Source organism: Staurois parvus, unplaced genomic scaffold (assembly GCF_062004578.1).
Source record: "Staurois parvus isolate SC_StPar_1 unplaced genomic scaffold, SC_StPar_1.0 ptg000557l, whole genome shotgun sequence".
Taxonomy (NCBI): Eukaryota; Metazoa; Chordata; class Amphibia; order Anura; family Ranidae; genus Staurois; species Staurois parvus.
In genome coordinates this window covers 574,452-587,796 of record NW_028318353.1, presented here as the reverse complement: position 1 = coordinate 587,796, position 13,345 = coordinate 574,452, and positions in this window count along the sequence as shown.

Below are 13,345 nucleotides of genomic sequence, written 5' to 3'. Positions count from 1 at the left end.
AAAAGCGTTTTTCTTATAAAATTTTGCAAATAAATAATATTTCATCATAAATCTTGCCCAAAATGTATTCCGTTATCTTTTTAGTAAAAAAAAAAAAATAACTCAATTTTTTTTATAACCAAAAATTATAATTTTTAAACATTTTTTCTATTTTTTAAATTATTTATGGGTTTTTCTTTTGGTTTTTTTTACATACTGTCACCCTAGCAGTACAGTGACACCATGGTGACACTGACTTGTGGGGGGTGATGAAGATTTTTTTTTATTTTTTTTTTTACACTGATTGCTGTTACACCCATAAAGGCTGTAAAAGCAATAATTTCTCCTTCTCTCTGGCTGCATTCTTGCAGCAATTGATAATACTGTGAGAGCTGTGATTGGTCACAGCTTGTCACAGTGGTACAAGGCTGTTGTGAATAGCCCTGTACCATGTGATCTCTGTGATCATTCACAGATTTCACACGTAGTAAGCAATGATATCAGAAGTGACATCTTGCTTACTACTGCTCATGTGATCACTGATTGGTCAATCAGTGATCACATGATTGGGACCTCACACAGAGCTTCCGTCCGACGATCGGTGTTCCTCTGTGCGCGCTCCCAGGGAGCTCGCAGAAGCAGGGGGCGGGGAGGCCGTTTATAAACACCCACCCGCCCCTGCACTGCCACCCTCCAGCCGGACGGGAGGTGGTTAAATATAATGGATGGGGTTGCGTTGAGTCAACAGATCTCAGTGTGGCGTCTGCGATGATCCCTCCCGTGTGCGGCACAACTGATGTCTACATACGGGGGGGTCGCCCTACGCTGCGCTTTTCATATCAGGGGTGTGCGATGGCGACATCAGATTGTTTTTATTATTTGTATTTATTTTATATGTATTTTTTTTTTTACTTTTAAATTTTTATTTAACTTTATTACAATCACAAGGAGGAGAATATAGACAATACCAATCTCTCCGACCAGTCCGATCGCTCTCCGACCAATGGCGGACGTGATATTTCGCGGTGCAGACAATGGGGGGGCGGTAATGAAACGTGTCTGAGACTACATTTGTCGCAACTTTATCTCAGCCGGGAGCCAATCCGCTTTTATAGTTTTGTTTTCTGAGCTGCGATGAAAAATTGAATGACAGAAGCTGATTGGTTGCTATGGATAATGGCATATTATTTATTTAATGAATTCCCCCCCATGTGTGTGGGGTCTGCACTGGGGATGAACAGGCAGGAGGGGGCTGTATGTACTGATGATGTATAGGAGGGGGGACTCTGCACAGTCCATGGACCACTGTCACACCATGGATATCAGAGGGCCATTCATAGAAGAGAGCAGAAACACAGAGAGACTACAAGAAAATGGCCGCCTGACTATAAACATAGAGCGGCTACAGGAAAATGGCCTCCGCTTAGTGTCTGTTACTATGGTAACCCGTGGCCATGTTTGCTCCATACACGGTGTATACAATGTGATCTCCACCGGACTGACACCCTGGAGGGAGAACCGTCAGCGAACATCCGGGGTTTTCATTCTACACCACAGGCTTCGCCCACCATCTTCAGCCTGTAACTGCACCTGGACCCTGGGGAGGAGATTCTGATGGGCATACTAATGTAAGGGGGGGACTCTGATGGGGATACTGATGTAAGGGGGACTCTGATGGGGATAGTGATGTAAGGGGGACTCTGATGGGGATACTAATGTAAGGGGGGGCTCTGATGGGGATACTGATGTAAGGGGGGCTGTGATGGTGATACCGATGTAAGGTGGGCTGTGATGGTGATACCGATGTAAGGGGGGACTCTGATGGGGGTACTGATGTAAGGGGGGCTCCGATGGTGATACTGATGTAAGGGGGGACTCTGATGGGGATACTGATGTAAGGGGGACTCTGATGGGGATACTGATGTAAGGGGGACTCTGATGGTGATACTGATGTAAGGGGGGCTCTGATGGGGATACTGATGTAAGGGGGACTCTGATGGGGATACTGATGTAAGGGGGACTCTGATGGGGATACTGATGTAAGGGGGGCTCTGATGGTGATACTGATGTAAGGGGGACTCTGATGGGGATACTGATGTAAGGGGGACTCTGATGGGGATACTGATGTAAGGGGGGCTCTGATGGTGATACTGATGTAAGGGGGACTCTGATGGTGATACTGATGTAAGGGGGGGGGGGACTCTGATGGTGATACTGGTTACCCGGGACAACTGTGGCGCCGCCCTGGTGGGTGAGAGTATTTCCACCAAGAAATGTGAAAGTCTTTCTGTGTATTTTTGAAGAGCCAGAAGCTCCTAGTTATGAGACGGTGTGACAGCCGTCCGCCATTGAGGAAAGTACTGGTGGGGTCAATGGAGATGTGGATGTGTCTATAGGTGAGGTGTGTGAAACAGACATTGTCCCTGGCAGGGCGGTGGAGAGGGTCAAGGTAGCCGAGAGGACTATAGTAGATATGACGCAACGCTCTGGGAGAGCACCGCGCTATTGTGGCCGCTGAAGACGAGATGGCCTCTGGGGAGGTCCTTTAAGGCCCGGTTCACACCTATGCGTTTTTTTAGTGTGTCTTGCAGAAACGCAGTACAGTCCGTGTAACATGGTTTCCTATGGGACGCATTCACATCTATGATCTTTCAGACGCAGCGTTTCTGGAAAGGGTCAGAGACGTTTTGTTTTCATGCAGCAGATTGCATTTTTGGTGCAATAGACTTCAATGGAAGCGCACCAAAAACACAAGTGTTGCATTATTTCTCCATTTTCTGGACAGAAAGTATTGAGTGCAACTTTGATGCGACTTTACACTCTCTGGTACTCAAAGTCGCATCAAAGTAGTGCAGCAACCTTTTCAAAGTGACTTTGAAAAGGTTCCTGCACTACTTTGATGCGACTTTGAGTACCAGAGAGTGTAAAGTCGCTCCAAAGTCACACTCAATAATTTTCTATTGAAAAGAAAAAACGCAAAATGTTAAAAAATGCAGAATGTACAGCAAAATGCTCCCTAAAAATGCATCAATCACACCACGCGTAGGCGTGAGCCAGGCCTTAAGCATTTCACTGCCAGACACATGTTTAAAAAATAATTTTTATTATATATATTATATATATATTTTCTGAAAGCAGACACCCTGGAGAATAAAATCTTGGAGGCTCCAATGTTTTATGTCACACATATTTATCAGGTGTAAATTTTCAGTAAAAAATATATTTAAGTTAATTTGAGTGCATATAATATATTATTTTATACAATATTTTAATAAAATATAAAAACTGAGGTTACACCGAGTAGATGGATACCCAATATGTCAAGTTTTAACCACTTCAATACCGGGAACTTATACCCCCTTCCTGCCCAGGCCATTTTTCAGCGCTGTCGAACTTTGAATGACAATTGCGCGGTCATGCAACACTGTACCCATATGAAATTTTTATCATTTTTTTTCACACAAATAGAGCTTTCTTTTGGTTGTATTTAATCACCACTGAGTTTTTTATTTTTTACTAAATAAAACAAAAAACACCTGAAACGTTTGAAAATAAATTCACTTTTCTTCGTTTCTGTTATAAAATTTTGCAAATAAATAACGTTTCTTTATAAATTTAGGTCAAAATATATTCTGCTACATTTCTTTGGTGAAAATAATAAAAATAATAATAATTTAATTTTTTTTTATAATTTTCTATTTTTTTTTAATTTTTATTACATTATTTTTTCTTTTTTTACTATTTTTTTTTCAACATACTGTGACCAAAGCAATGCATTGTTACCATAGTAACATGGAACTACTCTGGGCAAGTGATCAGGATTTTTTTTTTTTGTTTTTTTGTTTTTAACACATTATGATTGCTAATACCGATGTATTTCATTGATATTTGCAATCATTGTTACTGAATGAGACGGATTCATTCAGTCTTTTGTTGTGATTAGCTGTGATTGGGCAACGCTGATCACATGATATAGATGGGCTGTGAATGGCCCTGTCTGTATCATGTGACTGCTTTGATCAATCACATCTAACAACATAATTGTATACAATGAATGGCATGACAGGAAGCCATCCATTGTATACAATTGATATGTGATCTGCTGTGATTGGTCACGGCGGTCACATGACACTTGCAACGGGCCGGTGTAGTGATATGTCATCGGTTGTGTCCCGTGGACACAGCCGATGATAGATCGCGCCCCCGCAGCTGCATGCACGGCTTGTTTTGACAGGACATCATATGACTCCTAGTCACAACGGTGAGTGTCCCGCCCGGCCCTCTCCTGCTATAGGCCGGGTGGGAAGGTGTTAAAATGGTGTGCGCCAGTAAGATGATGAAATTCAATATCTTATATTTTCTGTTGGTGACACTTTAAAAGCCCCTACAGGTCATCAATTAGAGATAAATGTGAATAATAGGCCTAGAATTATTGCTCTCACTCCGATGTGCACGACAATAAGTAATGTGTAGTGCAAGCAATGTATTCGTACATAGCCACCCCCAATGGGTGTGTTTGCATTTGTTTTTGTGGGCGGGGCAGGGCAGGATCCGCTTTTTTTGGGGAGGGTTTTAAGTGCTTGGGTGTAACTTTATTTTTTGACACTTTTTTCCTTCAAACTTTATTTTTATCAACAAAACAAATTTGCAACAGGTTCTCTTTATTAAACTCGGAATAGACCCTCTGCACTCTGTTATAACCTTTTGTAGCAAACTTTGCACAAAATAGGGATTTTTAGTTCACACATATTGCAATACATGTTTAAGCCGGCCAGTCCCTACTCTACTCTGCAAAATACTTACCTGCTTAGGTCAGTAGATATAGTGCCTGTATGCAGCAAATAGACACAATCTGTAGAACAGTCACAGGTTCAGGTCTGGTCACTGACCTGCAGTGTGCAATAGAAATAGGTTATACCTGTGTGCTCAAATCCAAACACTTTCTACATATATATAACCTATCAGGTGTAAAAGTGACCATATGATAACCCGAAAAATTCTGGATTCCGCTGCACACTATGTACCCTTTCTAGCAAACTTTGCAATAAAAAAAACAGGGATTTTTAGTTCACATACATTGCAATATGTGTTTAAGCCGGCCAACTGCGTCAAAGTAATCCCTCTCTGGCCAGTCCCTACGCTACTCTGCAAAATGCAGATTCCTTAAATAAAATCCCTAAAACTATAAAGTATAAATCACATAGACAATTTGTATTCCCCATTTCCCTACACTCTGTACTCCCTGCATCCTCCATTTTCCTGCATTCTACACCCCCTGTGCCCCCCTATTACAGCTCACTCTGCAACCCCTGCATTCCCTTATTACAGCTCAATCTACACCTCCTGCATCCATCTTCACCTGGAGGAGTAAGTATGTGAGAACCGTGCTACCCTGAGACGGTCTGACTCCACCACTGTGAGGTGGTCATTCTTTCCAGTGACCAACAATGTAAGGGGCGTCCTTCCAACTGACCCCCTGATGAATATAATTTCACAAGGGGTTCCCTAGGACTTGAAAATAACTTCCCCGGGGGAAAAAGGTTGAGGGAGGGTGATATACTGTGCAGTTTTGGCACATGAAAAGAATGGACAATTGCACAGGGCCCATAAATGCACACCATTCCTATGTAATGTGTGTGAGCAGCCCTGATTTGTTACCAGCTCTTGCCAAGCTGGCTATACCCTCCTAGAACAGTGACTTCACTAAATGGGGTGCTAACCCCTGCTTACACATGGCCTTTACCGCCATCATTTGACTAATATACAGAGACTAGACTTTTGGTGTCTTTCCCATCACCATCCCATGTCCTAAGGGTGGTATAATGGTGACATATGGGGTGAGATTCCCCACCCTGCTGTCATTCATCATTGCATTCATTAACAAATCGAGAAAGGAAAATAATCCTTCCCATACAAAAGATAATTAAGGTATAACCAATTTTTTGGAAGTGAAATCTTTACAAGGAAATTATTGTAGACCTTCAGACAACGTTGGAGGTCTATCACTTTTATCCTCTGACTCCTTAGAGGTAAGACCTTTTCAAACCCCTAAACCTTCGGATGATTCAGAGGAAGGCAAAAAATCCCCTCAGTCAGATGGGCTTCAAAGGGGAAAAAATTCCTTCCTGACCCCCTAAGGCAGTCGGAAAATCCCTGAATCATCGGTTAAGGATGACCAGTTCATCATCCTATATATCTATGGCAAATCAATCATTGTTATCCTCTGACTCCTCAGAGGTAATGCCTTTTTAGACCCCTAAATCTTCGGATGATTTCGAGGAAGGCAAAAAAACCCTTCAGTTAGTTGGGCTCCAGAAGGGGAAAAAAATCATTCCTAAGCCCCTAAAGCGGTTGGATAATCCCTGAATCATTGGTCTAGGGTGACCAGTTCATCATCTATCTATAGGAAATCAGTCATTGTTATCCTCTGACTCCTCAGAGGTAATGCCTGTTCAGAGGAAGGCAAAAACACCCTCAGTCAGATGAGCTCCAGAAGGGGAAAAAAACATTCCTGACCCCCTAGGATGTTGAGATAATCCCTGAATCACCGGTCTGGGATGACCAGTTCATCCATCCATCTATCCATCTATCTATCTATCTATCTATCTATCTATCTATCTATCTATCTATCTATCTATTATCTATCTATCTATAAGAGATCACTCATTGTTATCCTCTGACTCTTCAGAGTTAAGACCTTTTAATACCCCTAAACCTTCGGATTGTTCAGAGGGCGAAAAACCCCCTCAGTCAGATGGGCTCCAAAGGGGAAAAAAATTCCTGACCACCTAAGGCGGTCGGATGATCCCTGAATCATCGGTTTAGGATGACCAGTTCATCATCCTATATATCTATGGCAAGTCAGTCATTGTTATCCTCTGACTCCTCAGAGGTAATGCCTGTTCAGAGGAAGGCAAAAACACCCTCAGATGAGCTCCAGAAGGGTAAAAAAACATTCCTGACCCCCTAGGGTGTTGAGATAATCCCTGAATCACCGGTCTAGGATGACCAGTTCATCCATCCATCTATCTATCTATCTATGAGAGATCAGTCATTTTTATCCTCTGACTCCTCAGAGGTAAGTCCGTTTTAGGCCCCTAAATCTTCAGATGATTCAGAGGAAGGTGAAAAATACCCTCAGCCAGATGGCAGCTGGATGATCCCTGAATCATTGGTCCAGGATGACCAGTTCATCTCCCTGTAGAATGCTTGTCTTTCTATACCATCCAAGACAATCTAGATGAGAACATACATTCTATTATCACCAACATGGAGTCTCGGATTGTTAGACTCTGAAGGATCTACAAAGATCTGATGTGACATTTATTTTACAGGGGCAAAGTCAGACAGAGCTGAGCACACGCTGCCGCTGGGACACTTCACTTTGCAGCTGCTGCATTATTAACTCAATGTGCAGAGTTTGACCGTGGTACCACCTGTCAGACTCGCCCACTGAGCCGAAGGCTCCACCAGTGGGTCCCTCCGAGCTCCAGTATAACCAGCCTACCTCCACCAGTGGTCCTACCGAGCTCCAGTGTGTCCCGCCTACCTCCACCAGTGGTCCTACCGAGCTCCAGTGTGTCCCGCCTACCTCCACCAGTGGGTTCCACCGAGCTCCAGTATAACCAGCCTACCTCCACCAGTGGTCCTACCGAGCTCCAGTGTGTCCCGCCTACCTCCACCAGTGGGTCCCACCGAGCTCCAGTATAACCAGCCTACCTCCACCAGTGGTCCTACCGAGCTCCAGTGTGTCCCACCTACCTCCACCAGTGGGTCCCACCGAGCTCCAGTATAACCAGCCTACCTCCACCAGTGGTCCTACCAAGCTCCAGTGTGTCCCGCCTACCTCCACCAGTGGGTCCCACCGAGCTCCAGTATAACCAGCCTACCTCCACCAGTGGTCCTACCGAGCTCCAGTGTGCCCCGCCTACCTCCACCAGTGGGTCCCACCGAGCTCCAGTATAACCAGCCTACCTCCACCAGTGGGTCCCACTGAGCTGCAGTGTGTCCCGCCTACCTCCACCAGTGGGTCCCACCGAGCTGCAGTGTGTCCCGCCTACCTCCACCAGTGGGTCCCACTGAGCTCAAGTGTGTCCCGCCTACCTCCACCAATGGGTCCAACCGAGCCCCACTGTGTCCCGCCTACCTCCACCAGTGGGTCCCACGAGCTCCAGTATAACCAGCCTACCTCCACCAGTGGTCCTACCGAGCTCAAGTGTGTCCCGCCTACCTCCACCAGTGGGTCCCACCGAGCTCCAGTGCGTCCCGCCTACCTCCACCAATGGGTCCCACCGAGCTCCACTGTGTCCCACCAACCTCCACCAGTGGGTCCCGCCGAGCTCCAGTGAGTCCCACCTACCTCCACCAGTTGGTCCCACCGAGCTGCAGTGTGTCCCGCCTACCTCCACCAGTGGGTCCAACCGAGCTCCAGTGTGTCCCGCCTACCTCCACCAGTGGGTCCCACCAAGCTCCAGTATAACCAGCCTACCTCCACCAGTGGTCCTACCGAGCTCCAGTGTGTCCCGCCTACCTCCACCAATGGGTCCCACCGAGCTGCAATGTGTCCCGCCTACCTCCACCAGTGGGTCCCACCGAGCTCCAGTGTGTCCCGCCTACCTCCACCAATGGGTCCAACCGAGCTCCAGTGTGTCCCGCCTACCTCCACCAGTGGGTCCCACCGAGCTCCAGTATAACCAGCCTACCTCCACCAGTGGTCCTACCGAGCTCCAGTGTGTCCCGCCTACCTCCACCAATGGGTCCCACCGAGCTCCAGTGTGTCCCGCCTACCTCCACCAATGGGTTCCACCGAGCTCCACCAGTGGGTCCCACCGAGCTGCAGTGTGTCCCGCCTACCTCCACCAGTGGGTCCCACCGAGCTCCAGTGTGTCCCGCCTACCTCCACCAATGGGTCCAACCGAGCTCCAGTGTTTCCCGCCTACCTCCACCAGTGGGTCCCACCGAGCTCCAGTATAACCAGCCTACCTCCACCAGTGGTCCTACCGAGCTCCAGTGTGTCCCGCCTACCTCCACCAGTGGCTCCCACCAAGCTCCAATGAGTCCCGCCACCTCCACCAGTGGGTCCCACCGAGTTGCAGTGTGTCCCGCCTACCTCCACCAGTGGGTCCCACGAGCTTCAGTGTGTCCCGCCTACCTCCACCAATGGGTTCCACCGAGCTCCAGTGTGTCCCGCCTACCTCCGCCAATGGGTCCCACCGAGCGCCAGTGTGTCCCGCCTACCTTCGGTGGGTCCCGCCTACCTCCACCAGTGGGTCCCGCCGAGCTCCAGTGTGTCCTGCCTACCTCCACCAGTGGGTCCTGCCCAGCTCCAGTGTGTCAGTGTGATACACACTGACAAGAAGAGACAGTGCACTACCTGAGCGCTCCACAGTGCCGTGGTGGTTCACTGAGAATTTCAAGCCCACAGCCACAAAGATATTCACAGAATACTGTGAATGAGTGACGCAGCCGGGTGGGCGGAGCCCTGCGCAGCCACTTTTTTTTTTTTTTTACATTGTGACAACTAGGGGGGAAGAATAAGAATCTCTCTTCCCCCTCTCTCTTCCCCCCTCTCTCTCTTCTCTCTCTCTCTCCCCCCCCCCTCTCTCCCCCTTCCTCTCTTCCCCCTCTCTGTCTTCCCCCTATCTCCCTCTTCCCTCTCTCTCCCCCCCTCTCTCTCCCCCTCCCCTCTCTCTCTTCCCCCTCTCTCTCCCCTCTCTCTCTTCCCCCTCTTTTTCCTCCATCCCTCTCTCCCCCCTCTCTCTTCCCCCCCCTCCCCCCTCTCTCTTCCCCCTCTCTCTATTCCCTCACTCTCTTCCACCTCTCTCTCTCCCCCCTCTCTCTTCCCCCTCTATTCCCTCTCTCTCTTCCCCCTCTCTCTCTTCCGTCTCTCTCTTCCCCCTCTCTCTCTTCCCTCTCTCTCTCTAGATGGTTGTAGATCCTTTGGTGTCTAATGATCCAAGGCTCTACTTTGATGATTTTGGCTCCACGTTGCTGTTACCAGTTTTCCAATGGTGGTGATGTGGTCACTGGCGCAGCAGACGCTCGCTCACGAAGGTGAAGCCGTAGAATTTCTGCTGCTCCTCTTGAGTTATTGGCAGCTTGAGTTGAAATGGAATTAATGCATCCATTGGCAGTCCTTCATCCAGACGTTCCTCAGGCATCTGATGTCCTGGTGGAAATGGTGGTGGTGATTTTCCTTCCTCTGTCTTCTTCCAATCCACGCCCATTAAGAATCTGTGCTGTTTGATCTCACATACTAGCCTCATCCGATTCTCTTGGTTTTTGCAAAGGAACTGTAAAGAAGAACAAAATATAATTAAAAACACTGAAACAACCTGAACAATATCTGAACAATAGAAACCCCTTTACAATCCTTACACAGACAACATATAGAACTCCCCTGAACTGCCATTGTCAGAAGGAAAAAAATCATGGCAGTTGCAGATTCATAAAAAGATCATTTTTAATACATTCTTCACAACAGATCCTTCCCTTAAGGGATAGTATTGCTATGACCCACATCAATGTGTGTAGGTAAGAATAGCAAATCGTGTTTTCTAAAATCTTATTAAGATATATGTAACCAGGACAGGATTTTGTCCCTTAAAAGATGCAAAAGCGATGTGTGTACTTACTCTTTGCATGATGTCACGGAGGTTGTTGTCTATGTATTGTGGATATTGCGGTTCCATGGTGGTCACTATCCACACTATTTGCTCGATGGTCTCGCCACCTCTAAGAAATGGATGTCTCCTGCACACCATTGCATAGACTATTATTCCCAGGGAGTAATAGTCAGCCATGCCAAAGTATGGATACTTCTGAAGGATCTGTAGAAACATAACAGAGAGAAAGATGGATTAGCTTATTGTCAGGCCAGGCAGAGGACAAAGATGACTCCTTGCTTGTATATGTCATCTATGAAGCCTCCCCGGAGTCCTAAAATTGTTATCAAAACATATCAAACAAAGGCGGAGCTTGTGAATATTGAAGGTGGGGCCTTAGGTCTCTCAGAGATACAAAAGGAAATTGGTTGGAATCTCCCAAATTGAGGGAAATTTCTCTCTTAGAGAATTTTCCCCAAAACAGGTGCCCCCATTGAAGGTTTCTCCTCATGTACTGGTGAAAACTCTAAAACATTTGACCTTCCCTCACTTTCTTTCTCAGTGACAATGGTCACCAATACCGAGAGGGTGAACCTATGTGTCGCCAATGGGGACGCAGACACTTTTATGTAAAGCTGACAGGAGGTCTAACCATTCCCCAAAACAAAAAAACAAAGGTTTTTGTCTACACTTTAACAGTCCCTTTTTAAAGGGGCAGATAAAGGTGTACTGACCCCAATAGCTCAATATTTACAAGCGTTCATCATGTTAAAGAGAAGGAGGAGTACAGCAGGTAGGCAATTCCTGAAGCTTTTTTCCCATTTGTATGTGTGAATTGGATCGGACAGAGCCAGCCATCTACACCCGGTCTCAATGTCCCCTACAAAGCATTTCAGAAATTCCCACATTTTGAGGATATAGCTCCAGCCTGGAAACCCATTGGGAGCAACCAGGGCACCAGTGGAGAAAATCTTCATTTTGTGAAAAGTGAACCCCTCTTTTAACTCTTCTCTATATCTCATAATAACAAACAGTAACTTACTTCTGGCGCCATGTAGATTAGTGTTCCAGCTCCTCCTTGAATCCTCTTGGTCTCTGTGACACCGACGACTGACAAGCCAAAGTCGGCAATTTTGATGTGGCCGGCGTCATCCAAGAGGATATTTTCAGGCTTGATGTCTCTGTGGATGATCTCCTTAGAATGCAGAAACTGCAGACCGCAGTGCATTTCCGCTATGAAATATCTGATGGAGAAAAAGATATATGAATTAGTATCCCAAATCATCCCAAACCAATGAAAGCTAAAGATGAAATGACTTCCCCCTATAGTACATAGGGGTATAGATGTTCAGGGCTCAGGTGAAGGGGCTGACTACTGCCTGTCCTCCGTGGTCAGTCACCCCCGACTCCAGAGTGACCCGGTTATTGATCTTACCTTATGCTGTTAGCAGAAAATGTACTTGAAAGCAAGACATTAAAGAGATCCCCTCTGCTCAGACACTCCATGACGTAGACAAGATGATTCTGTGTGGAAAGAAGAGATAGAGGTTACATTATAGACATGCAGGATTTCATTTTATGGAGGAATAGACAAAGACACACACACACAATGTAGGAAAACCAGACAGAGAAACTACGTAGGCCGCCATTGTTGGACTATCCTTATTGCAGTGCTAGTTGTGTCTGGCTGTTCTGGCGATCCAATGAATTCATTTCTTTGGTTCACCATCCTGGAAGTCCTATGTAGATCAGTAGGCCTGACTGTCTTGCTGGCTGTGGACTTGTTCTTAGTGACTCAAAGTTTTGAGACCAGAAGCTACCAGGCAACTAGCAATTTCAATAGTAGGTCTGCAATGGCAGCCTCTTAAAATGTGTTTTTTTTAACTAAAACGTCTACTCTGTACAGTTTACCTAACCATCCTCCAGGATTGTAGGAGGCACTCAAGAGATCTGCTCTTACCCATACTGCTTTCCACCCACTACATCTGGAGCCCTCAGGAAAACCTGGTGTGGGACACAAGTGAAACTCCATCCGCCTCTCACAATTCAGCACTTGGTGACTAAGGGACTAACTGTCAGGTGTGAAGACTATCATATGAGGTGGAAGGGGGTTGCTTAGCCTTGTGTATATTTTACTTCCCAAAAAAGTCACCATTTGCATAACAATTTTAGGAGGTCTGGATCAGTAGTGGAGTGCAGTATAGGAAAGAAATGAAGAAATTGAAAGGTGAAAAGACTTACTTTTGTCTGGAATGATGCAAACAGATGGATAACAAGCGGACTCTCCCCGACTGCTTTCAGCACATCGCGTTCTGTGAAAACACTCTTCAAACTACCAGAATCAAGTAATTTTCTCTTTTCCACAAATTTAACCGCCAGTTTCTGGTTCATGGCGGGATGGGAGGCCAACATGACCACCCCGAAGGCCCCCTTTCCAAGGATTTTATAAAAGGTCATTTTTTCTAAGGAGAATACGCAGGACTGGTCCCTGATGGCACTGCCAGAGGGCATCTCATGGTTTGTGCTGCTGATGAATGCAGATAGATTTCTTAATATTGCCCTGTGGCATGCCGAGAGTTCCCGTGATTGGTCATTGATGGCACTTCCGGATGGGATTAGTGGGGCCATCTCATGATTTGCGCTGCTCATGGATGAACATTTCATTCTATAAATACCACTGCGGAATTCAATAAATGAATACAGATCGCTTGATATTTCTCTGGGGCATGACGAGAGTCCCCGTGATTGGTCATTGATGGCAC